The sequence below is a fragment of the Corythoichthys intestinalis genome, chromosome 11 (genome assembly GCF_030265065.1).
Source record: "Corythoichthys intestinalis isolate RoL2023-P3 chromosome 11, ASM3026506v1, whole genome shotgun sequence".
In the NCBI taxonomy this organism is placed as follows: Eukaryota; Metazoa; Chordata; class Actinopteri; order Syngnathiformes; family Syngnathidae; genus Corythoichthys; species Corythoichthys intestinalis.
The window spans coordinates 4,601,206-4,627,302 of NC_080405.1; positions in this window are offsets into that span (position 1 = coordinate 4,601,206).

The following is a 26,097-nucleotide window of genomic DNA, read 5'->3' on the forward strand; positions in this document are numbered from 1 at the left end:
ACAAGTTATTACAGCAAATTAAAACTATCAAAACTAGTGATGGATCCAGCAGCACCAATTTGCCAGCGTGCGCACCGAGCTCATGGAGCAATCCCTGCGTCGGTACGTGTACCGCTTTAAGAAAATCATGTGACCGATGCATGAACTCATTGAACTTCGTCGACACAGCCAAGACACGGCAATCTGTGTTTAAAAGTCTGTCAACGCGATGGAAATGCTGAAATAATAATAAAAGTCTACAAGCATCCTCATTCACTCACTCATTCATTATTACTAAGATTTTCACATTATAATATATGTTAACATACCGTATTGGCCCGAATATAAGACAGTGTTTTTTGCATTGAAATAAGACTGAAAAAAAGGGGGTCGTCTTATATTCGCGGTCTAGAATTATACCCATTCACGACGCTAGATGGCGCCAGATATCATTGAAGCGATGTTCTGTCATGACAGATTTCTCAGATACTCTCCTCATTCACGTCGCTAGATGGCGCCAGATATCATTGAAGCGATGTTCTATCATGACAGATCTCAGCTACTCCCACGTTTAACCAGTTTGCATTATTTTATTTTATTGCAATGTTTTTTCCTCATTCAGATTTGTTTCAAGACTACAGTTACAGTTATACTTCACTTTGATGGTTAATCCAGTTATTACAATTTTGTTGTTTTATCAGAATAGACTGGTTTATTTACATTTCAAAAACCAGAAGCCATTCATTTACGAATGGGATTGCACTTTAGTTTACATATTTAAATGTTCAGATATTAAGATTTGAATGTAGCAAAATAACATGCTTTTTTTGTCATAGATATTGTTATATACTTCCCATGGGCTCACCACCTGTGGGAGGGGGAGTTGGGCAGCAGCCATAGGCGGGGGCCTTGGCGGTCCAACCCCCAGCTGCAGAAGCTAACTATTGGGACATGGAATGTCACCTCTCTGGCAGGGAAGGAGCCTGAGCTGGTGTGTGAGGCAGAAAAGTTCCGACTAGATATAGTCGGACTCTCCTCCACACACAGCTTGGGTTCTGGTACCAATCCTCTCGAGAGGGGTTGGACTCTCTTCCACTCTGGAGTTGGCCACGGTGAGAGACGCCGAGCAGGTGTGGGCATACTTATTGCCCCCCCAGCTTGGTGCCTGTACGTTGGGGTTTACCCCGGTGGATGAGAGGGTAGCCTCCCTCCGCCTTCGGGTGGGGGGACGGGTTCTGACTGTTGTTTGCGCTTATGCACCAAACAGCAGCTCAGAATACCCACCCTTTTTGGAGTCCTTGGAGGGTGTGCTGGAAAGCGCCCCCTCTGGGGACTCCCTCGTTCTACTGGGGGACTTCAACGCTCACGTGGGCAATGACAGTGAGACCTGGAGGGGCGTGATTGGGAGGAACGGCCCCCCCGGTCAGAACCCGAGTGGTGTTCTGTTATTGGACTTCTGTGCTCGTCACGGTTTGTCCATAACGAACACCATGTTCAAACATAGGGATGTCCATATGTGCACTTGGCACCAGGACACCCTAGGCCGCAGTTCAATGATCGACTTTGTAATCGTGTCATCGGACTTGCGGCCACATGTTTTGGACACTCGGGTGAAGAGAGGGGCGGAGCTGTCAACTGATCACCACCTGGTGGTGTGGTGGCTCCGATGGCGGGGGAGGTTGCTGGCCAGACCCGGCAGGCCCAAACGTATTGTGAGGGTCTGCTGGGAACGTCTGGCAGAATCCCCTGTCAGAAAGAGTTTCAACACCCACCTCCGGCAGAACTTCTCCCTTGTCCCGAGGGAGGTGGGGGACATTGAGTCCGAGTGGGCCATGTTCCGCACCTCCATTGTTGGGACGGCCGATCGGAGCTGTGGCCGTAAGGTGGTTGGTGCCTGTCGTGGCGGCAATCCCCGAACCCGCTGGTGGACACCAGCGGTAAGGGATGCCGTCAAGCTGAAGAAGGAGGTCTATCGGTCCTTTTTGGCCTGTGGGACTCCGGAGGCAGCTGACAGGTACCGGCTGGCCAAGCGGACTGCGGCTTCGGCGGTCGCCGAAGCAAAAACTCGGACATGGGAGGAGTTCGGTGAGGCCATGGAAAACGACTTCCGGACAGCTTCGAGGAAATTCTGGTCCACCATCCGGCGTCTGAGGAGAGGAAAGCAGTGCACTATTAACACTGTGTATAGTGAAGATGGTGTACTGCTGACCTCGACTCGGGACGTCGTGAGTCGGTGGAGAGAATACTTCGAAGCCCTCCTCAATTCCACCGACACGCCTTCATTTGAGGAAGCAGAGTCTGGGGACTCTGAGGTGGGCTCTTCGATCTCTGGGGTTGAAGTCACTGAGGCGGTTGGTAAGCTCCTCGGTGGCAAGGCCCCGGGGGTGGATGAGATCCGCCCGGTGTTCCTAAAGGCTCTGGATGTTGTAGGGCTGTCATGGCTGACACGCCTCTACAACATCGCGTGGACATCGGGGACAGTGCCTCTGGATTGGCAGACCGGGGTGGTGGTCCCCCTTTGTGTTTCAATTATAGAGGAATCACGCTCCTCAGCCTCCCCGGTAAAGTCTATTCAGGGGTGCTGGAGAGGAGGGTCCGTCGGGAAGTCGAATCTCGGATTCAGGAGGAGCAGTGTGGTTTTCGTCCCGGCCGCGGAACAGTGGACCAGCTCTACACCCTCAGCAGGGTCCTCGAGGGTGCATGGGAGTTCGCCCAACCAGTCTACATGTGTTTTGTGGATTTGGAGAAGGCGTTCGACCGTGTGCCTAGGGGAATCCTGTGGAGGGTGCTCCGGGAGTACGGGGTACCGAGCCCCTTGGTAAGGGCTGTTCGGTCCCTGTACGACCGGTGTCAGAGTCTGGTCCGCATTGCCGGCAGTAAGTCGAATTCGTTCCCAGTGAGGATTGGACTCCGCCAAGGCTGCCCTTTGTCACCGATTCTGTTCATAATTTTTATGGACAGAATTTCTAGGCGCAGCCGAAGCGTTGAGGGTTTCCGGTTTGGTGACCTCAGCATTGCATCTCTGCTTTTTGCAGATGATGTGGTGCTGTTGGCTTCATCAAGCCATGACCTCCAACTCTCACTGGGAAGGTTCGCAGCCGAGTGTGAAGCGGTTGGGATGAAGATCAGCACCTCCAAATCCGAGACCATGGTCCTCAGCCGGAAAAGGGTGGCATGCCCTCTCCGGGTCGGGGATGAGATCCTGCCCCAAGTGGAGGAGTTTAAGTATCTTGGGGTCTTGTTCACGAGTGAGGGTGGGAGGGAGCAGGAGATTGACAGGCGGATCGGTGCAGCGTCTGCAGTGATGCGGACTCTGCATCGGTCCGTTGTGGTGAAGAAGGAGCTGAGCCAAAAGGCGAAGCTCTCGATTTACCAGTCGATCTACGTTCCTACCCTCACCTATGGTCACGAGCTGTGGGTCGTGACCGAAAGAACAAGATCCCGGATACAAGCGGCCGAAATGAGTTTCCTCCGCAGGGTGTCCGGGCTCTCCCTTAGAGATAGGGTGAGAAGCTCGGTCATCCGGGAGGGGCTTGGTGTTGAGCCGCTACTCCTCCGCGTTGAGAGGAGCCAGTTGAGGTGGCTCGGGCATCTGGTTCGGATGCCTCCTGGACGCCTCCCTGGAGAGGTGTTCCGGGCATGTCCCACCGGCAGGAGGCCCCGGGGTCGACCCAGGACACGCTGGAGACACTATGTCACTCGGCTGGCCTGGGAACGCCTTGGAATCCCGCCGGAGGAGCTGGCTGAAGTTGCTGGGGAGAGGGAAGTCTGGGCTTCCCTGCTAAAGCTGCTGCCCCCGCGACCCGACCCCGGACTAAGCGGAAGATAATGGATGGATGGATATATTGTTATAATCTTTTGTTTCGGATGTACTGTAATTATTTTCTGTATAAAAACTTTTTTCAAACTTGAGTATTGTAAAAGAGGGGGTCGTCTTATAATCACGGCCGTCTTATATTCAGGCCAATACGGTAATTTAAATATTTGGAATAATGCAATATGAACGCAAAGACTTAAATGAGTTTATTTTACATGCTAGGTCATCAATTCAGTGTCAGTCTGTCAACTGGGTTGCCAGTATCAACACTGTGTCAACCTGCTTCATGAGGCCTCACAATCCCATCACTAGTTTTTGATTCAAAACTATGAAATACCATAGAAAACACAAATGTATCTCTAATACACCTTCTGTCCTCTATACTGCACAGTCATTGCACTTGCACTCAGAATCATCTCCAAAGCTTGTTGGGCAGTGTAAAATTGGGGCATCTTTGCTTCACTTTACTGCTACAACTCCAATCCTTCTACTGAGGAAAGCTAGGAGGCAACCTTTTTTTATAAGGCTAGTCTGTCTTGTTCTTTTGATTACCCATTGAGTTCACCTGTTGTGGCCTGCTCCTTGTGTCTTGACCAATCCGCTGCCTCGTGTCACCCACCTGTGCCTCATTGTCTCGTTACCCCCTCTCTGTATTCAGGATCCCGAGCCTTTTCTTCTTCTTTTTTTCTCCTCCATGACAGCTATCAGAAAGGCAGGGAATTTGCGGAATTAAAATGGTTCTTCTATTCAGTTCAGTTATTTTTACAAGTTCAATTGAGTTTTTCTTTCATTTTTACATTAATTGTATTTTTTGAATAATTCTACAGCTGCATACATTTTTCATATTTAATATTTTTGTTTAAAGATTTTTACAACTTTGTTGCTGTTTTGCAGTTTTATGTGTATTGTTATATTTTTGTTAGCATTTTTGTGTGTTTGTGAACACAGGAGACTAATCCACCTGTGCTTTTATTTGTCATTTAATATATTTGCTGCTGTTAAAGTGTAAAATACCATGTTCAATAAATCTATTTTGTGCAGAGACATGGCCTCCTGGATCCCTTCATATAGCAATCTTCATAATTCACAGATTAAACGGTATTTTATAAATACACTGTGGTCACAGTGAGTCAACCAAAGTCGTTCTAAAGAGCTATTCAAGTCATCTAGTAAAAATTTGACTTTAAATATCGTAAACCCCCCCAAAATCGCAACTTTTTTTCCCAATATCGTTCAGGCCTAATAAGAACGGACACATACTTCGGAGCAGAATAAAGATGTGAGGTAATTACTGTAAGCAGATGCAAAATTTCCTCAGTTTAAATTGCAGATCATGTACTTGAATGCTTCAACGAATAACAAAGCACCAACAGCATTCTCATTCTTTATTAGATCAACCCAGCTCCATGGCTTGAAAGAGTGTACACAATCACAGGTTAGTTGTTTATAAATCTTGCAATTTTTGAATGGCTAATTATTGTAGTTGTTGCAGTATTGTTGGTCAATAAAAGCACAAATAACAGGATAAACTGAAGTTGACCAATTCAAATTTCATTCTAGAATTGAGCAACTTTGGCGTGACGTCTGGATTGCGGTCACCAGCCAGTACCTTGATGTCCTACACTCTTTGGAGGAAGATGGTCTGCTTGATATCTCTGATGTGGTACACCTATTTGGTGTGCACTACATCTTTTGTCTCTCGACTCCAGACAGACCTTGACACCTTCATCAGAGGATAGAATAACCATTCTCTACAGATAGAAAGAGGTCTCACTCCAGAACAGCTGTGGTGTACAAGATCTAGATGAATAAGAAAGACTGAAGGTACATCATTATTAAACATTTCAAATAAGTGTGAGGCACGGTGATAGTGACCTTGTTTTCTGACAGATTAATATAGTGAGAAATGTGTGAAGGTAATTTAATTAAAATGAAATGTTAATATTTTCTTAAAACACTTACCGAATGATCCTTTCCTTGCTGTCCAATTTGATCTGGATGGTGTATCCACAGTTGATAATTTCATCATCATAAATCATTAGCGACTGAACATCTGTGGAATCTTAGACCTGAAATGTGCAATGTAGAGATGATGCAAATAATGCAATAGCTATTAATACTAAAGAAACATTTATGAACAATGCCTGAGAGCACTCACCCTGCTGATGAGTACACAGGTCTCTGAATCAGCCACATCCTCCTTGGACAGAAAGTGAAAGTAAATCTCTCCCAGGAAGAGGAAGTTGGAGCACCACTCCTTCAAAAAAGCAGGAGGTGGGCTACCTTGCGCTAGACTGACTGCCAGTATTTCACCAATAGTTCTGTGTAGAAAAAGTATTTGATAGAAAATTAGAAGAAGAAAAAAAAATCACACCAATTTGTAAGAAGTGCTACCTACCTGAAATTCCCAGTATCAAGGTCAGTCACAGAGTATTTAGGATTTGTTCCCTGGTTCCCAGCTCCTTGGAAAAATCTATTTTTAATACTTAAAATCATTTCTTAAAAAAAAGAGCAATACATGGATTTTGATGATCTGTTATTTTTCCTTCATATAACAACAAAAAGGTTAGGCTATATGACCAATTTACCAGTCAGAAACACTTTCCTAAGTGCTCCTGTATCAATGCCTGCCCCTCCTATATAGATCACCTTCAAAGCACTGGTAAGAGATGTAGTTTTCTTCCTTTTTTATTGGATAAAAGGTAAAGAAGGTCTTCCCTGTCCACACACAGTTCAAATTCTGCTGTGGTGTCGATGAGTTTTTAAGAAAGAGCAGTACATCCTCCACACTTAGGAGGACAACAGAGGAAATACTAAATTTCCAAATACTCCAACAAAATGAGCATACAATAAAATAGTTTGAAAGTACAGTTTGTGATGACAATATCTTGTGTAGGTGAAAACATTTTTACAGTGTAAATGATGGTGCAAAACATGTATGCGCTTCTAAAAATGAACACATGCAAAGGACATCTCAATACATCGTGCCTTTTTGCTTTAGATCAGGGGCGCCCAAGTCCGGTCCTCGAGAGCCCCTATCCAGCTTGTTTTCCATGTCTCCCTCCTTGAACACACCTGAATCAAATGATCAGCTCATCAGCAAGCTCTGCAGGAGCCTGATAATGATCCCGATTATTTGAGTCAGGTGTGTTGGAGGAGGGAGAAATGGAAAACAAGCTGGATAGGGGCTCTCGAGGACTGGACTTGGGCACGCCTGCTTCAGACCCTGGAGTGTGAGCACTTGTACTTGGACTTTTGTCATTTGGTGCAGAAGTCAGCGTACATTCAAAGTTGCACAAGAAACTAAAGTCTCAAACACTGTATATACAGTATACAGAAGGTCATTTAGACTACGTATTTACAAACCTTAGTCTATGGAAATGGTAATTATACTAACAGCAGGACAAAGCCGATTACCTCTCTCCACATATACTAGCATGGACTGTGATCTTGTCATCTGAGAAGTCTTTGGTGCAAATTGGACAAACCAATTACCACTAAACCACACAATGAAATTAAACTTGTTCCAAAAGGTCCCTTAAGAGCACTTTGTCTTCCTCTGTCACCTCTCTACTGATAAGGTCTGCATGCACAAACAACCCTCTGAGGCAGATAGATCATAAACAGAAGCAATCTCCCTGCAACCTTTTGGGGTGCATTGTGCTTTATCTGTCTTGGATAAATTGAAGACTACCAGTGTCGAGTTCAACGTTTTATTTATTGCCTTTGACAAACTTATTGCCGACTGTCCGGCTATAGACCCTACCCACGTGACGTCACAACTCCTTCCTCCTGACTGGTGCCGCCCAATTGTCCGTCAACACATCATGTTTACCTGTTACGGCTACGTACATTCCTCCTATTTATGACGTGTTTTTCTGCTCGTTAACATTAATAATCAAAATGGTGAAGGCGTGTGTGGCGGTCGGTTGCAATAACAGAGAAGACGGAGAGACTTGAAGTTCTACCGGATTCCGAGAGACCCGGAGAGAAGAGAGCGAGATGGGCTGCTGCAATTCGACGAGAAAACTGGGCTCCAAACGATTACCACAGATTATGTAGTAGTCATTTTATATCTGGTAAGATGCATTTAATATATATTTAGAGGGTTTTTGGCTGACAACCACAATTTAGATCATTGCTAGGCTAATCGCCGACAACATACACGTATGTATGTAGTGAGAGTGCTATCGCTAAACCATATAAACATTAAAAGCCCTAACTCCGTTGATAAACGACATGAAATACATTAGACTTGACAGTGGATGTTAGCAATAACAAAAGATTTTGAATTGAAAATTTCGTAACTCACCTTTCCAAGCACAAGATAGATTCCTGCCGAATTTTCGTGGACGAGGACCTGTTTCACCCAACCAGCAACGAAGTATTTATAAGCCTCCAAGCTATTAAAGTTTTTCAAACTTTCGTGAGAATAGGCTGATTTTGTGTGGACAAGATAGTTAGTTGTACATATCAGGGTAGCTAGCAGATGTCAGGCAAATACGGCGGAGACAGCGGGTCGAAAAACATCGATTTAGGCATCAAATATGGATCTGGCGAATGGATAAACTGAAGCTTTTCCACATAACGCCTTTTATGCAACGCATCAAGTGAGTTTACGGCATCCGAAAGCACCGGGTCTTCCATGAAATGCATTATAAATTGCTCGATGAATTGAGACCATTGATAATACAGACACAAAATGACGGACAAGGGGGCGGAATCATACAGCGAGCACGTGATTTTGTGACGTCGGTGGGTAGGGTCTATACTGCGGAGCTCTTTTTTCTGTAGCCTCAGCGGCCCTGTCGCACATAGACAATCACAACCTAGATCTGAAAATACAGCAACAAGGATTCAACAGTGCCACAACATAGAATAACACAGTAGATTAACATATCACACATTGGCATATTAAGTGGCAATAAGTGTAACACAGATGACCTGGCATAGGAAAAAAAATACGTTCAAGCAAAATTAAGAGGGTGAGTTCCCTTTAAATCATAAGTACACTCAGCAAATTGTGTGAAAGTTCCACTAGAGGAAAGGTCAAAAAGGTTTAAAAAAAGAAAAGGGGTCAACATTATGAAGAGGCCATTAGTCAACAAAATTGACATGTTTTATTGCTGACAAATTCTCACAAACAAGCAAACTCATGTCAATCTACGTATACTGCCATTCAACTGGGCAATAAATGAGTGTACTGTATAGTGCTGCAACTATCAGCTGTTTAATTTCGAAGTTTCCTATTACTCAATTTAAAGATTTATAATTAATTTTTGAGTCATTAAAAAAATAAAATCCAAATTCAGCTTTACCATTCTCACATGAGAATATGTTAATATTGGTCGGAATTAAACAACACATTCTAAATTGCATCTTGAGCTTCCAGAAACAGTGATAACACGTTTTTCACAATTTTCTCACATTCCATAGCTCAAAGTACTCATTAAAAAAAATAAGACAGATTGGACAATAATGACAATTACTGTTAGTTGCAGCCCTAATACTGTATACTCTGGAAAAATGTACACATTATTCAAACAATATCTGGTATTAATTATCAAACTTAACAAAGGGGATTGTTTACCTTGTTTAACAATACAGTGTTGCAACATTTTAGTGTATTCATGACATGGAAGATACAGTGCCTTGCAAAAGTATTCGGCCCCCTTGAATCTTGCAACCTTTCGCCACATTTCAGGCTTCAAACATAAAGATATGAAATTTAATTTTTTTGTCAAGAATCAACAACAAGTGGGACACAATCGTGAAGTGGAACAACATTTATTGGATAATTTAAACTTTTTTAACAAATAAACTGAAAAGTGGGGCGTGCAATATTATTCGGCCCCTTTACTTTCAGTGCAGCAAACTCACTCCAGAAGTTCAGTGAGGATCTCTGAATGATCCATTGTTGTCCTAAATGACCGATGATGATAAATAGAATCCACCTGTGTGTAATCAAGTCTCCGTATAAATGCACCTGCTCTGTTATAGTCTCAGGGTTCTGTTTAAAGTGCAGAGAGCATTATGAAAACCAAGGAACACACCAGGCAGGTCCGAGATACTGTTGTGGAGAAGTTTAAAGCCGGATTTGGATACAAAAAGATTTCCCAAGCTTTAAACATCTCAAGGAGCACTGTGCAAGCCATCATATTGAAATGGAAGGAGCATCAGACCACTGCAAATCTACCAAGACCCGGCCGTCCTTCCAAACTTTCTTCTCAAACAAGGAGAAAACTGATCAGAGATGCAGCCAAGAGGCCCTCTGGATGAACTGCAGAGATCTACAGCTGAGGTGGGAGAGTCTGTCCATAGGACAACAATCAGTCGTACACTGCACAAATCTGGCCTTTATGGAAGAGTGGCAAGAAGAAAGCCATTTCTCAAAGATATCCATAAAAAGTCTCGTTTAAAGTTTGCCACAAGCCACCTGGGAGACACACCAAACATGTGGAAGAAGGTGCTCTGGTCAGATGAAACCAAAATTGAACTTTTTGGCCACAATGCAAAACGATATGTTTGGCGTAAAAGCAACACAGCTCATCACCCTGAGCATACCATCCCCACTGTCCATCATGGTGGTGGCAGCATCATGGTTTGGGCCTGCTTTTCTTCAGCAGGGACAGGGAAGATGGTTAAAATTGACGGGAAGATGGATGCAGCCAAATACAGGAACATTCTGGAAGAAAACCTGTTGGTATCTGCACAAGACCTAAGACTGGGAAGGAGATTCATCTTCCAACAGGACAATGATCCAAAACATAAAGCCAAATCTACAATGGAATGGTTAAAAAATAAACGTATCCAGGTGTTAGAATGGCCAAGTCAAAGTCCAGACCTGAATCCAATCGAGAATCTGTGGAAAGAGCTGAAGACTGCTGTTCACAAACACTCTCCATCCAACCTCACTGAGCTCGAGCTGTCTTGCAAGGAAGAATGGGCAAGAATGTCAGTCTCTCGATGTGCAAAACTGATAGAAACATACCCCAAGCGACTTGCAGCTGTAATTGGAGCAAAAGGTGGCGCTACAAAGTATTAACGCAAGGGGGCCGAATAATATTGCACGCCCCACTTTTCAGTTTTTTATTTGTTAAAAAAGTTTAAATTATCCAATAAATTCTGTTCCACTTCACGATTGTGTCCCACTTGTTGTTGATTCTTGACAAAAAATTCAAATTTTATATCTTTATGTTTGAAGCCTGAAATGTGGCGAAAGGTTGCAAGGTTCAAGGGGGCCGAATACTTTTGCAAGGCACTGTAGTACATACCAAAAACACTTTGATAAGAAAATAAGACCATAAACTCCATTATACTGACAACATTGGAAACACTTAAGAAGCTATCGCCAGGCGTGCCATAAGACAATGCTAACGACCCAACACACAACTCATGGGATACACATCCTATTATATAATGGAAGTGAACTTTGGCAAAAATGGCAAACAAAACAAACATTCATTATGTCAACTCTGAGGAAGCACTTGCAGGGATGAAACCCCACCGACAGCCTGACCTGAAAGGTTTGAACATCCATAAGCAAATGACAGTTACATTCAAAATCTGACCAATACATTGATAATGCAAAAAATACAGCACCTCACAAAATATAAAACTGTACAGCGTTTTCCTGTTCTTTGAAAGTCTGCCTCCTGTAGCAGTACCTGAAAAGCTGCTTGACCACCTAAGGTCACTTAAAGTGATTCCCTTGAGCTGAGCTGAATTCTATCAGCCATTAAAGTGACATATGAGAGATATCTGAACTGAGTTTACACCACAAAACAAATTTAAGCAGCATACACATGAGCTGTGAAAGTCCAATGTATAACCAACAACTGTAACCCCTGACAAGAGGAGGGCTTCAGCAATGTCTGTCTATAGGCATGTAAACTGACCTTCAGATCATGGACCTTGGAGGATACCTTTTGGTTGACCTCCTCCAGCTCTAGGAAGATCTTCTGGAACACCTTATTTCATTTTGTTATGGTACCTTAGTTCCAGGGCGTAGATGAGGCCCATCAGTTAGCTTGCAAGCACGTGCGACATCAGGGATACCGAACAGGACCTCAGCTCCCTCGACAGCTATTCCATCCTGCTTCTGGCTTTGCTGACCACAAAAATGCTCAGGACATGTGCAGTAAGGGCCTCATGTACAGTCATAACATCGTCATCATCAAAAACCGGAATAAAAAAACACCAGGGAAAAAAAAAACCCTCTATACTAATGTGAAGGATACATACAGTATAGCTCTCTTGGTGCTTGCTCTTTCTTTTGAAACAGTTTTCTTTACCTTGTAGTCCTTGATTAGCTCCTCTGTCTTTTTGCCAAGGTAGAGAATGAGGCCTCTGATGACAGCTTCTCTTCTGGACTCAATGCTTTTGTCCTACAAAAACAGAAATGAGATCATGTTAAGCACAGACATCAGAATGCCACTAAATACGTATAACTAGCTGTTGACTGTTGTACACAGGGTTCAAATATTTCAAAACAATAAGGGCACTCAGGCCAGTTAAGTGTCTATTGTTCCCGTATGGAAATATGGAGTCATATTCTGGAAGTGTGCCCCCCTTCTAAAATCCAAGAAAACAGACTTAAATCAACAAGCCAACTGTGATGATGTAGCAACTCCCGGCACTGCTGAGAACTAAAATCTGACTCATTCCTTTATTCCACACAAAATTGTTAATATTGCAATGATATGTGTTGAAAATGCTTGTAAGTGTACTACAGTAATAACAGTAATTTTTGTACAGTAAAAATCTTTATGATCTGTAGATTTGAGCCAAAAAGTTAAGTTTGAACCCTGGTTGTACAGTATGTACCTGCCTCATTTAACATGTCCAGGATTTCATCAAGTTTCTTCCCAACAGCGCCTCCCTTCCTCCTGTAGAGGCTCAACAGTCTGGGCGTGAATTTGTCCCAACTTCCCCAGGAATGTGGAAAGTGGCTTCAGTGTGATCCTACGGAATTCCTCCTCGATCTGCAAAAGAAGTCAGAGGAGATATAGAGAAACATCATGAAATACAAGGAAAAAATTATTACAGAGACACAGGGCAGCAGAAACGGATCAGAGATAGAAAATCGACTCTAAGGCTACTTTGAAAGCAACATTTAAGTGGTCATGTGTTTTGCAAGAAATGTTACACCAGAACAAGGCTGTAACTACAGCTGAGGTTTCTTTTTTTCCAACCTAAATGATTGAATAAAATAATAAAAATGAGACGACACAATTCGAATGTACAACATACTTGGGAAAGCTCCAACAGGGCAGGCCATCGAGCTAATTACAGCTGGCTTATTGAGGATCACATCATTTCGACGTAATGAAAAGGTTTTCACCATCTTTTCATTGATTTTGGTGTTGTCTATCTTCTTGTACTCATAGAAAAGCTATACAACTGGAGTGGCATGTATATTGAAATGGCTGTACAAAGCCTTTCTAAAGCAAGTGTGTCTTTCTGTAAGAAGGTCCTTCACGACTTGATCCACTTTTGTGTGTTGTTTGATGTTTGATACAATAAATAATAGCATGTGACTTATCCATTTTTGATGGAACATGCCTATAATCATATTCTCTGCTTGTTGCAAAGAGTTTCTCCCAACCCAAGAATCTTCACCCAGTTTAGCTTTTAAATAGCAAGATTCTTCCAACCTTCTTTACAGTTCGACAGTAAACAATAACAGGAGGTATAGCAATTCCTATTTCTTTGATTTCCTGGACTATCCAGTCAATGCAGTTCAGGTGAGGTCCTGATATATGGGCCAACCCAAGCCTGATGTTGGTCCGGAGGGCTTTCAATCACAGTGACTGCCTTTTCTAGCTGAAGCTGTCTTATCACTCTGGCTCTTGACTGGATATCAGCAGAAACTGTTAGGGCCGTTATGGGTGTCCCTGTATATAAATATATATATATAAGAGTATATGTAACGACCCAGACGTTAGTTCCGCCCCTGAGACACAGCAAGAGGAGGCTGGATGAGGCCTATCAGTTCACACTTGGTTTATTTAAAAAGACAAAAAGTAAACTTCTTCGTGGCTGGACTGCGTAGAATTAGGACTCCCCAGGGAAGACGGCGCTGCTCTGGCACAGACACAAACAGTCAAAAACATTGGGGGGGGGGAGAAAAAAAAACTACTGCAAACAAAACTTACAAGTCCTTACGAGCCTACGAGTCCCCTGAGGTTTAGCCCAGTATAATGGGGGATGCCAATTCCCCACTGCAACTAGTTCAAGGCAGCCAGAGGCTCCACTCAAAATATAAAAGTCAATAACAGTCAATAAATATATATATATATATATATATATATATATATATATATATATATAAAATGATAAAACCTTATCCACCCACCCCTGCTAAAATGAGTCTTTAATGTCCACGAATGCCAGTCCTGCGACGTCCGTCCGCAGAGCGGGCGGTCCATCCTCCAGAATCCTCTTCTCATGCCACATTTAAAGGCCACCACACTTTCCTTCAGGCAATCAATCCGTCCAGGTGTTCATTATCCTCGATCAAGGACACCTGGGGAGAAGGGTTCATGCTCTTGCCTGCCACACCCTCATTCCCCGCTGTATGTTACACCCCTCCCCCCCAACCCCTTTGTCTGTGGTCGTTCCGAGCACGATAGGCCATACCAGCCGGTACCACACTGGGAGATTGCCATGATAGGAGTGTTCATGGTACATCAGGGGGCCAGTTGTGCCCTGGTACTTCCAGGCTGCTGGGGACAGTGCCGGCAAGATGGGGATAACCCACTCGCATGGCCAACAATGGCCTCTGTTGAGTGTTAAGATTTTTTGTCGGTTCCCTCCTCGTGTGTTCCTGTGATTGGCCATTGATTTCACCTGTTGTACCTGCTCCTAGTGTATCCGCCAAACTGCATCCTTCTGTGTCACCCATCTGTTCCTCGTTGTCTCGTTACCCTTTGTATTGTCTCTGTGTGTATCAGAGGTTGCGCTAGACATTTTCGTTGTCTGTCATTTTGACTGACAGGGTCATAAAAATCCGGTCATAGTCTATTTTTACCCGTCACTTAAATTTTTAAAATGATAATGATGACATATTCAATAGTATTTAGTTTTCATTCATTTTTAATTAATATTGTAACGCTTGCTTGGCGGCGAAAAATTAGACACGGAAGTCGTGGTATTTTTCTCCCTTTTTACTCTGCTTACCGCCAACAACTCCGCCCCCAAAGAAAAGGAGGCAACGATATAGACCCCAATCACCAACGTCACACAATGATCTTAATTGTGGTTGTCAGCCCAAAATCTTCTAAATATATATTAAATGCATCTTACCAGATATAAAAAGACTACTACATAGTCTGTGGTGATCGTTTGGTGCCCAGATTTCTTGTCGAATTACAGCAGTCCATCTCGCTCTCATCTTCGCGTCTCTCAGAATACGGTAGAACTTCAAGTCTCTCCGTCTATCTTCTCTGTTACAGCAACCAACCGCCACACACGCCGTCACCATTTTGATTATTAATATTAACGAGCAGAAAAACACGCCGTAATAGGAGGCATGTACGTAGCGGTAATATATAAACATGACGGGCTGACACACAATATGGCGGCTCCGGTCAGGGGGGCGGAGTTGTGACGTCATGTGATTGGGGTCTATACACAGGCAGCAATCTTGTCCATCAGTTGGATGACGCGCTGGCACACCGGGTGCACCAATAAGAACCTCGCGTTGATGTGTCAATCACGGTGCCGCCGCCAGACCCCGGTTACGCTACAATATTCTGACAGAATAGCCAACGACGTCATGCATTAAGAGAGACAATAGCTAATTAATATGCTAACTCGCCACCCTGTGGTCTGGGGTGTGAATTGCAACCTGTCAAAATGACTGACGGACTTCAGTTTTTTCCGTCACCGTTTTAAAAAACCGGTCAACGACGGAAAATTTCCGGTTAACGCGACCCCTGGTGTGTATATAAGCTCCCAGTTTCTTTTCACTCCTCTACAGTTTTCGCCGTCCAAGCCCTTGTGTTCTTTTGTTTGTAACTGTTTTGTTTGCCTCTGTACTTTCTTTGGATCATCACAGCCTTTGTTTTGTACTTTGTTTTTTGTTTGCATTGTTCATCTGTCTCGCCGCCCTTTCCCTGCATTTGGGTCCACACTACCCGCGTATCCTGACAGTTGAGTGTGTTGAGTACTGACTGACCTGCCCTCTCGGTGAAGCATCTGTAGTAGGATCACCATATAGGCAGTTCCCTGGGCATGGGCTCAGGTTGTCACGGTGGATGGTCTTCCTTGTCCTCACGCCGTAGAGTGGAGACCGATGATCCGGAAGCAGGGAAACCACCACACGGATGTCAGGACTCACTGTGTGGCAAGCTTCTCACAAGCTCGGCGTTGGAACTTTCTCGGCAGCCTCGCTCAACATGCGTGGCGGCTACGTTCGTCGGGGGCCGTTGTCGGCGTGCATGGCAGCTCCGTTTGTCAGGGGCTGCTCTCAGCATGTGTGCCGTCATCCTCCAGGCAACTCATCGTCCTGCTTTTTACCCATGCCGTCAATCTCGCCATCCTCCTGCTGTGTAATCAGGTATCCTACCAACAACGCTACTTGTAACGACCCGGACGTTAGTTCCGCCCCTGAGACCTAGCAAGAGGTGGCTGGACAAGGCCTCTCAGTTCACACTTGGTTTATTTAAAAAGATAAAAGTGAGCTACATCCTGGCTGGACTGTGTATAATTGGGGCTCCCCAGGGAAGACGGCGCTGCTCTGGCACAACACACAAACAGTCAAGCAAAGCAAGCAACAAAAAAAAATAAGACCACTGCAAACAAAACTTCGGCCCGCATGGACAGGCCTACGGGTCCCCCTGAGGTTTGACCCACTATAATGGGAGATGCCAATTCCCCACTGCAACTAGTTCAAGGCCCGCACGGGCAGGCCTTCAGGTCCCCCTGAGGTTTAGCCCTCTATAATAGCAGATGCCAATCCCCCACTGCAAGTAGTTCAAGGCAGCCAGAGGTTCCACTCAAAATTTCTTTAAAAAAAAAAAAAGTTAATAACAGTCAATAAATATAAATATATAAAATGATAAAACCTTATCCACCCACCCTTGCTAAAATGAGTCTTTAATGTCCAGTGGCGCTAGTCCTGCGGCGTCCGTCTGTGGAGTGGGCGGTTCATCCACCAGAATCCTCTTCTCACGCCGTATTTATAGGCCACCACACTTTCTTTCAGGCAATCAATCCGTCGAGGTGTTCATTATCCTCGATCAAAAACACCTGTGGAGAAGGGTTTATGCTCCTGCCTGCCACATCCTCATTCCCCGCTGTCTGATACATATACATATATTTATTAACATTTATAGGCTATAATGTGTCTTCAAAAGCCATTTAACATGTTTTTTCAGCATTGATTATTTTATGTTAAGCAACAACAACAACAGACATGACATAGTTGACAACAAACCTGCTTTCACAATGGACTCCCTGAAAGCACTTTGTCCTTTCTGGGCGAGTCCCCTAGAAAAACACTCCAAACAAAGCATTAGATTAGCATGTGGAAGGAGCAAAAAAAACAACAACAACTTAACACTATCAATCTATTGGCCCTCATTACACATGTATAGTTGGTTACATACTATTACAAAATATAAGCTTACCATTTGTAAGTGAGGTGCACTTCATCCATCACAATGCCGACCAGCTCTTTCAGGTTAGATAGCAGGCGCCTCCATTTCTCGTTGCGAAGCCATGCCTCTGGGCTGCCAAGCAACAACTGTGCTTTGCCGCTGAAAATGTCCTCATCGCTATTCACTCCGATCTGCATAGCGGGAACTCCAAGTTTGGAGGCCTCTGTGACCTGCTGCTCCATGTGTGCAAGCAGAGGAAACACCACGACCACAACTGGGTTTTCTTTTTTTTTTTTTTTTTTTTAAACCTGTTCTGTTCAGCTGTTTGACACGGAGAATTGAAGTCTAAGTTCCCGGATGGTCTGAAAAGTTTTAATGTTTCACATTGAGAGTATGACATACTCCCATTGTGATCATTCAACATAGACAAAGCAGCAAACAGAAAGGAGTTAGCGCACCCCATCCCTCGCAGCCCCGCAAAGGAGCCATCGCTCCCCCTCCCCCGGGATCCAGGGTGGTCCCCCGGGCCACCCGCGCACCCATCAACCTGCCTTCAGGGATGGCAAGAGGGGACGCACCACCAACCTCACGTAGGGATACTGTTCTTGGATTTAAGTTCGGCATTTAACACAATTATCCCCCAGGACCTGGTATGTAAATTGGAGCCTCTGGGTCTCAAAACTTCCCTTTGCAAATGGATGCTGGACTTCCTCTCTGACAGAACCCAGTCGGTCCGAGTGGGCATAAACACATCCAGAGTCATCACCCTGAACACTGGCTCCCCTCAGGGATGTGTCCTCAGCCCCCTCATGACTGTCACCCAAGGTACAGCAGTAATCAAATTCCTAAGTACACTGACGACACAACAATTGTGAGCCTCATTGAGAATGATAATGATCTGGCTTTCAGGGAGGAAGTGCAGTACGTTGTAGACTGGTGTAAGGTCAACCTCTTGGTTGACTTAATGTATACAAAACGAAGGAGATCATAGTGGACTCCGACATGCACCCCTCCATATTGAAGACACAGCAGTGGAGATTTTGAGCGCGACCAAGTTTCTGGGTGTGCATAGTACCGACAACCTCAGTTGGTCACTCCACATCTCTTCTCTGGCAAAAAAGGCACAGCAGCGCCTGTATTTCCCACGGCGGATGAGTAGAGCCACTCTCCCCCCTCCCTTCTTGACCAAATTCTACAGCGGGACCATTGAGAGCCTGCCGACCAGCTGCATCTTCGTCTGGTCTGGGAGTTGCGGGGCCTCTGACTGGAAGTCTCTGCTGAGAGTGGTGAGGTCAGTGGAGAAGATCATCAGGGCCCTGCTCCCATCCATCCAGGACATTGCAGTCAGCCGCTGCCTATCCAGAGCACGACTTACTGCCTCAGACTCCTACCACCCCCAGAATGGACTGTTCGCCCTCCTCCCGTCTGGCAAAAGGTATCGCAGCATCTGCTGTAGAACCGCCGGACTCAGTAACAGCTTCTTCCCCACGGCCATTAGACTAATGAACTCATCGCAACACACTAACATCCACACACACACACAATCTTACGTATATAGACCCACACGTACATAGTCCAATTCTCACCTGATCTACCTAATAGAAAGCACTGTAAACACTTCTCTTCTTAATATGTGCAATCTCTTGGTGCAATACAATAATTGAGGTATTCTTGTACTTATGTAACCCTACTGGTTGGGCTGTTTGCATTTGTATTTATTTATTTCGTTAACACTTTATTTTAGTTACACTTTCTAGGTGTTTTTTGTATGTCTTTTTAACTCTGTGGCTAGCCGGAAGCAAGCAACGACATTTTGTTGGCATTAATCTCACTGCGGTGTTTTTTTGTTTTTTGTGCGCAATGAGAATAAAGGAAATCTGAATCTTGATCCTTTTAAAAAGATGGAAATCATGGGATTGATTTGTTTTGCAATCTTGTGCATTTTCTTCAAGCGACACATTCCTGAAACTGAAACCCATAGAGTATATTAAAGGTAACAGTTGGCGTACTCCTTAACTCACTCGGTCAAAAATAAAAATACTTGGAGAAACTCGGAGTATGTTGACTGATCCAAAAAAAAGGAAAAATAGAAAAGGAGAAATGAAATCCATTATAAAAACACTGATCAAACACAGTTGGAGTGGTGAACAACACCATTTATCATTCATAAAAACAAGCATGTGCAGTTTCCTTTATTGTTGTTGTTTTTTTTTTTGCAAAAATGTATACTTTCTGAACAAAGTAATGGGGTCAGTTTCCGCGCTTGCTGTTGTGTTTTTCTCTCCCCTGTATGTTACCACATAGACTGCAGGTGTCAAAGAAAAAAAAACAACCGCGAGCACAAATACTGACCCCATAACAAAATCAATGTGGGATAACATCCATATCAAATATATCCGAATCTGGACTTGACCTTTAAACAATATGTATTTTTTTTGTCATGGTACTTTTACTTAGGTTGAGCTGTCGACACGTCAGACACTACTTGAGCTAGCAGATGAAATCTTAATTTTTAGATATATTGACGTTATCTCCATTTAGAACAAGCAGTCTATTGTTCGGTATGAAAGGACATGTTTTTCTGTTTGGATGGAAATAATCTATAATCTTTGAATAAAGTTTATAAAAGTGAATACAGATGTTTTTCCTATTTATATATATATATAATATAGTATGTATATTTTTAATGCCATTATAATACATGCAGTACTGAGATTACAGCCCATGCTGGATCAAATCAAGGAAGGCCTGCAGCTTTATGACCTCCTCTCATTGATCAAGCAGTACCTGGATGTGTGTCAGTCTTTGTTTGTTCCTGGAGAAGACGTGAAAGTAAGCAAGATCTGAGACAACTAATTTAAAAACAAAAAATATACTGTACGTTTCTCCAAAATTGTACTTGATCTTTTATTTCAGCATAGGTGAGTGCAGGATTTCTAATGGCATCTATATTTCCCATACTGAGTGTAGTGTTGTATCGGTCGTGAACGAATTTTTTGGGTGAACGAGACCAAATTAATCACCTTCTGCACTGATTACTTCTAGGAAGCTGGGGCTTGCTTGCTGTGTGGGAGGGCGTTGAGCAAGCGGCAGAGTCTTATAACATCGCGCACGACCAATCAGATGCCAGCCTCATCGCGGGCATGGGAGGGACCGGAAACAGAATCAGAGCGTCTGTCACTCACTTCCACGTGTGGCCAGTAAGCAGCCAGCGTGCAGGCAGGGGGCAAGACTGAGTTATGTCACTTCCTCCGGCTCCTGACAGAGATTGCTGCTAACTTGACTTTCCAGTCACGCAGTGAACGAGACAAAAAAATGATAGGAAATGACGGTCACATATTTGTTAGTGTGGAGCCTATCATATGCTGCTCAAACACACAAAAACACCATGCAAACCTAGTTAGCATGGTTTAGTGTACAAATTTTTAGAGCAGGGCGGTAAACGAAAATTAACTTACCGAAATTCTTGACCACGTCGGTAAATTTGGTAATTTACTAAACAAGAAAATACAATCTTTGCATCCCGCTTTGACTCTATGTTGTTCGTCCATGTTAATTCCCCTTTGAGAACGCATTCAGTGTGCTTACGTATGGAGTCACGTGGTTAGGAAGCCAAACAAACAGAAGCCCGGTAGGCTAACGCTACAAGTAAACGTGATGGAGTATGGCTTAAAGAGCATATGACACCAGAAAAAAAAGTCTTAAATGGCATTATTATGTGAATTAGAATCATATTTTGAGACGATTCGACTATATACAACAATTTAGCAACGCGCAGATGACGAGAAATTAGTCTTTTAATCTGCCGGTTAGCCACGCCTACCATTATAGGGCTTTAGCGTCCCCAACAGGTGGATGACGTCAGCGGTAGACTGGGCTCATCGGTTTTACAATTCAGCCCATTGAGGGGGAATTGTTCAGAACGAGGAAAACGCGACGAAGAGAGCCGCAAATTGTCATTGTTTCAGTCTCTCTACTGCAATATTTTTACAGGATATTCTTTTTATCCAAGTATTTTTCCCCAATAGCTATATAAATGGCTTGAGAAGGACCAGTCAGCCCGTCGAGGGGGAACTATTCACAACGAGGAAAACGCGACGAAGAGAGCGACAAAATGTCATTGTTTCTGTCCCTTTACTTCCATATTTTATATGGAAAAAAATAGCGATCGCTTCCACACACATCCAAGCGGCCCATATCATTCAGAGGCATAAAATACCACATGTACTATGAAATAAACATGCTTTTTCGTGTCACAGGCACTTTAATGTGTTGTTATCGAAGATGAATGAGCAAATTAGTGACGGGATATGTCGTTCACTTGAGGAAACAAATCCATTCCAGTTCGTTCAGTAAAAAGATTCGTTCAAACAAATCGTTCACCAAATCGTTCATCCCCCCACCCACCCAGATGAATCGTTCGGTTAGTGAACGGGAAGTGACGTTGCCAATTGAATCGTCAAAGACCGCTTAGCAATATAACTGAAAAGGAAGTGACATTGCTTGGTCCCTCCCCCTCTTGCACACAGGCTCCTCATTGCCCGTGGATTCAGAAGTGACAGACTGTATCATTCTGTTTTCTTTTCGCTGCCTCGGCTCTACCCCGTGTCTCAATAGAATGGAATCTGCGTTGGCATTGGTGTAACAGTTGCTTTGAAAGGATGTTCTCTTGATTTTCAGCAGCAGCTGTAGCGTTTAGAAGAACAGAAACAAGAGGAATCACCTTTGACATGGACACATGCTTTGATGCTGATACCTCTTGGGTTGCCTGTTCAAATGGCCTCAAAGCTTAAATGGTAGGCAGGATCAAGTCCATCTCTTCACTGCTCAGGCACAGGTCATTCCTTCCAAGTATGCAAAGAGCAGTGGTGACTGCTTCTCTCTGCTCCTAAAACCTCTCCAACATGTAAAAGACTGAATTCCATCTAGTCTCAACAGATTGAATGAGTTTGTGTTCTGGATGGTTCAGTTGCTTCTGCAGGTCTAAAAGTTTCTCTGTGGCTTTGGAGCTGTGGTGAAAAAATGAAACGATGCTGCTGCATTTTTGCAAGAGGTTAACAGTTTCAGGGACAGCTTTCATGGCATCTTTCACAACCAAGTTCAACGTGTGGGCGAAACAGGGGTGGTGGGTCCAACCAGCCTTGTGAACTGCAGAGACGATATTAGCACCATTGTCTGTGATGACTGCAATCACCTTATGAGTAATGCCCCAATGATCTTCTTCTCAGCGCTGAACTGATGTTGGTGGCAGTGTGCTGTTCGGTAAAGGAACTAGCCTCTAAGACATATTCTGCCATCTTCCAATTGTGCACAAAATGACAGGTTACTGTCAAATAGGCCTCAGTGCATCTAGAAGTCCACATATCTGTAGTTAAAACTACACTCTCAGCACCATCTAAAGCTCTCTTTACATCACTGCAACAGTTTGTGTACAATTGTTTGATTGTTGCTTCTTTAATTGTTTTGCGGCTAGGCATTTTGTAGCATGGATCAACATACTTCAAAAGAGCATTAAATGTGGTGGTCCTTGCCCACACTCCCCTCTGCTGGCTTTTATTGGTATAACACTTCCTGTTTTTTATGTCTGGAATCACTCCAATCTTGGCTAACCTGGGAGCGCACCTGAAGCTCATCATCAATCAACACTGCTCATAAGGATCGGCCTGGACAGCAAGCAGGTGCCAGATGATTCTGCCAGTCACCATTAGTACATGGGCCAACTAAGCTAGTAGTTTGTGACTCTTGTCTTTGAACTTTTACTTATTCTGTTTTTTGCCATCAGGACACCCACCCATCAAAGCCCTCGCAGCCGCAGCCACAGCCACAGCCATTGATCATTCAACCCACCAGCCGCTCAGCACTTTGTCCTTGTACAATAAATACCACTTCACACTTCATCTGTTTCCGGTTCGCATTTTGGTCCAAATCAACTTTGCCTACCTTGCCTTAACATAATCATCTGGCCATCAAAAATGGACCAAGCGACAGCTGACACCCTCCAAGAGGCCCTCGGACACCAGGGAGTCATGCTGGACAAGCATGAGCTGACGCTATGTGGCCTTGGAGAGACTCTCCAGAGGATTTCCATGGACTTACAGCAGGTCAAGACGCAGCTCTCACTATCTCCCCCTTCCAGGGCCGATCCTTCCTCTTCCAGGGCCGGTCCTACTGTATCTGTAAGTAGTCCTACTGGTGGCCTACTGTCCCCCCTTCGGCCGGACGTTTTTATTCCAACTCCCGAATGTTACTCTGGGGCGTTGGGCTCTTGCAGACGTTTTTTACTCAATTGCAATCTCGTTTTTAATTCACAGCCATGTAGTTATGCCTCTGATGCTGCTAAAGTTGCTTTTTGTATTAACTTGTTGAGGGGGAAGGCTGGGCTGTGGGCAACAGCACTTTGGGAGAAAAATTCACCAGTGCTAAATTCTTTTGAGACATTTTCTGGGGAACTCCGCAGAGTGTTTGATCACCCCGTTCGTGGGAGAGAGGCCAGAAATCGCCTTTTTTCACTTCATCAGGGTTCTCAATCAGTGGCAGACTTTTCGATCGCTTTCCGTATTTTGGCCGCAGAGAGTGGCTGGGGTGAGCTGGCTCTAATATCGGTCTTTTCACGTAATTTGTCGGAAGAAATAAAAGACATACTAGCAACACGAGATGAACCTTCCACCCTCGAGGAAATGATTTCCCTTTCAATAAAGATCGATAACCGCATCAGAGAACGGAACAGGGAGAAAGCCATCAGGTCAAGTCTGTTCCGGCCACTCATGTCTCCTTCCGCCGATTCAGTCAAACCATCCCCCAGTGACACTAAGCAACCAACACCCCCCCTTCTGTTGGAAGAACCCATACAACCTGGGCCAACCGAACACTGTCCAATCACCTGCCATGCATGGCCAAAAGACCGGGCTCAACCGATAAGTGGGAGCACCATGGTGAGCCAAGCCTTCTCGGATTCCGGCTCTATGTCACGACTCATTCTCCCTGCTAGCATCTCCCATGGTTTAGACGCTATGCCACTGCAGGTATTCATTGATTCGGGCGCTGACGACAGTTTCATGGACGAAGGCTTTGCGGATCAAGCGAAAATCCCTCTCGAACCCCTCAAGGCCCCCAAGGTGGTGGAAGCAGTGGATGGCAGAAAACTGTTTTCAGTAACTCATCGCACCGTTCCCCTCATGCTTAAGGTCTCAGGAAATCATCATGAATCAATACAATTATTTATTATCCCCTCTCCCGTGGCACATGTCATCCTTGGTCTCCCCTGGCTCAAGCTTCACAACCCAAACATTAACTGGACGGTGGGGAAGATTGTGGGGTGGAGCAATCGCTGCCACCTAGAGTGTCTTGGCGCAGCACACGCAATCGGGAGACCGGTCAAAGAGCCAGTCCATCCTCCAGAGCCACCTGACCTCTCCAACGTACCCCCCGAATACCATGACCTGGCGACAGTGTTCAGCAAGGACCTCGCCCACACTCTGCCTCCCCATCGCCCCTATGATTGTGCCATTAATCTCTTGCCAGGTGCACCCCTTCCAACAAGCAGACTCTACAACATATCCGGTCCTGAAAGAGCAGCTATGGAAGACTACATCAGAGATTCCTTGGCATCTGGTATCATCCGTCCCTCCTCATCTCCTGTCGGCGCAGGCTTCTTCTTCGTGGGCAAGAAGGATGGTGGCCTGCAGCCGTGCATCGATTACCACAGTCTAAACCAGATAACAATAAAGGATAAGTACCCGTTGCCTCTAATTGACCCTTCTTTTGAGCCCTTCAGTCATGCCAGGTTATTCACCAAGCTGGATCTCCGAACTGCATACCATCTTGTCCGAATCCGTGAGGGAGATGAGTGGAAGACGGCGTTCAACACTCCCCTTGGTCATTTTGAATACCTAGTAATGCCCTTTGGTCTAACAAATGCCCCCGCTGTCTTTCAAAGACTCATGAATGATCTGTTCCGAGACGTTCTGAATCGTTTTGTGTTTATCTTCCTTGACGATATACTTGTGTTTTCCCGTTCCCTAGAGGAGCACCGCCGTCACGTCAGGATGGTCTTGCAGCGGCTTCTGGAGAACAGGCTTTTTGTTAAACCAGAGAAGTGTGAGTTCCATGTGTCCTCAGTGAGCTTTTTGGGTTACATAATCGCCCAGGGGCACCTCAAACCAGACCCTGTAAAGATCCAAGCAGTTGTTGATTGGCCAACTCCCAGTACCCGGAAGGAGCTTCAGAGATTTCTGGGCTTCGCCAATTTCTACCGTCGCTTTATCCGGGACTACAGCAAGGTGGCCCTCCCCTTGACTCAACTCACCTCCACCAAGCACCCTTTTGCCTGGTCTGAAGCTGCTGGTAAGGCGTTTTCACACTTAAAGTCACTCTTCACCTCTGCCCCCATTCTCAAACACCCCGACACATCGCAACAATTTGTTGTGGAGGTGGATGCGTCGGACACCGGAGTTGGGGCCATCTTGTCCCAGCGAGACCCCACTACCCACAAGCTGCACCCATGTGCCTTTTTCTCCCGACGGCTCAGCCCTGCTGAAAGGAACTATGATGTTGGAAACCGGGAATTGCTGGCGGTGGTTTTGGCCCTGCAGGAATGGCGTCACTGGCTGGAAGGCACCAAAATCCCATTCATCATCTGGACAGATCACAAAAACCTCTCCTACATACAATCCGCACAGCGCCTCAACCCCCGACAAG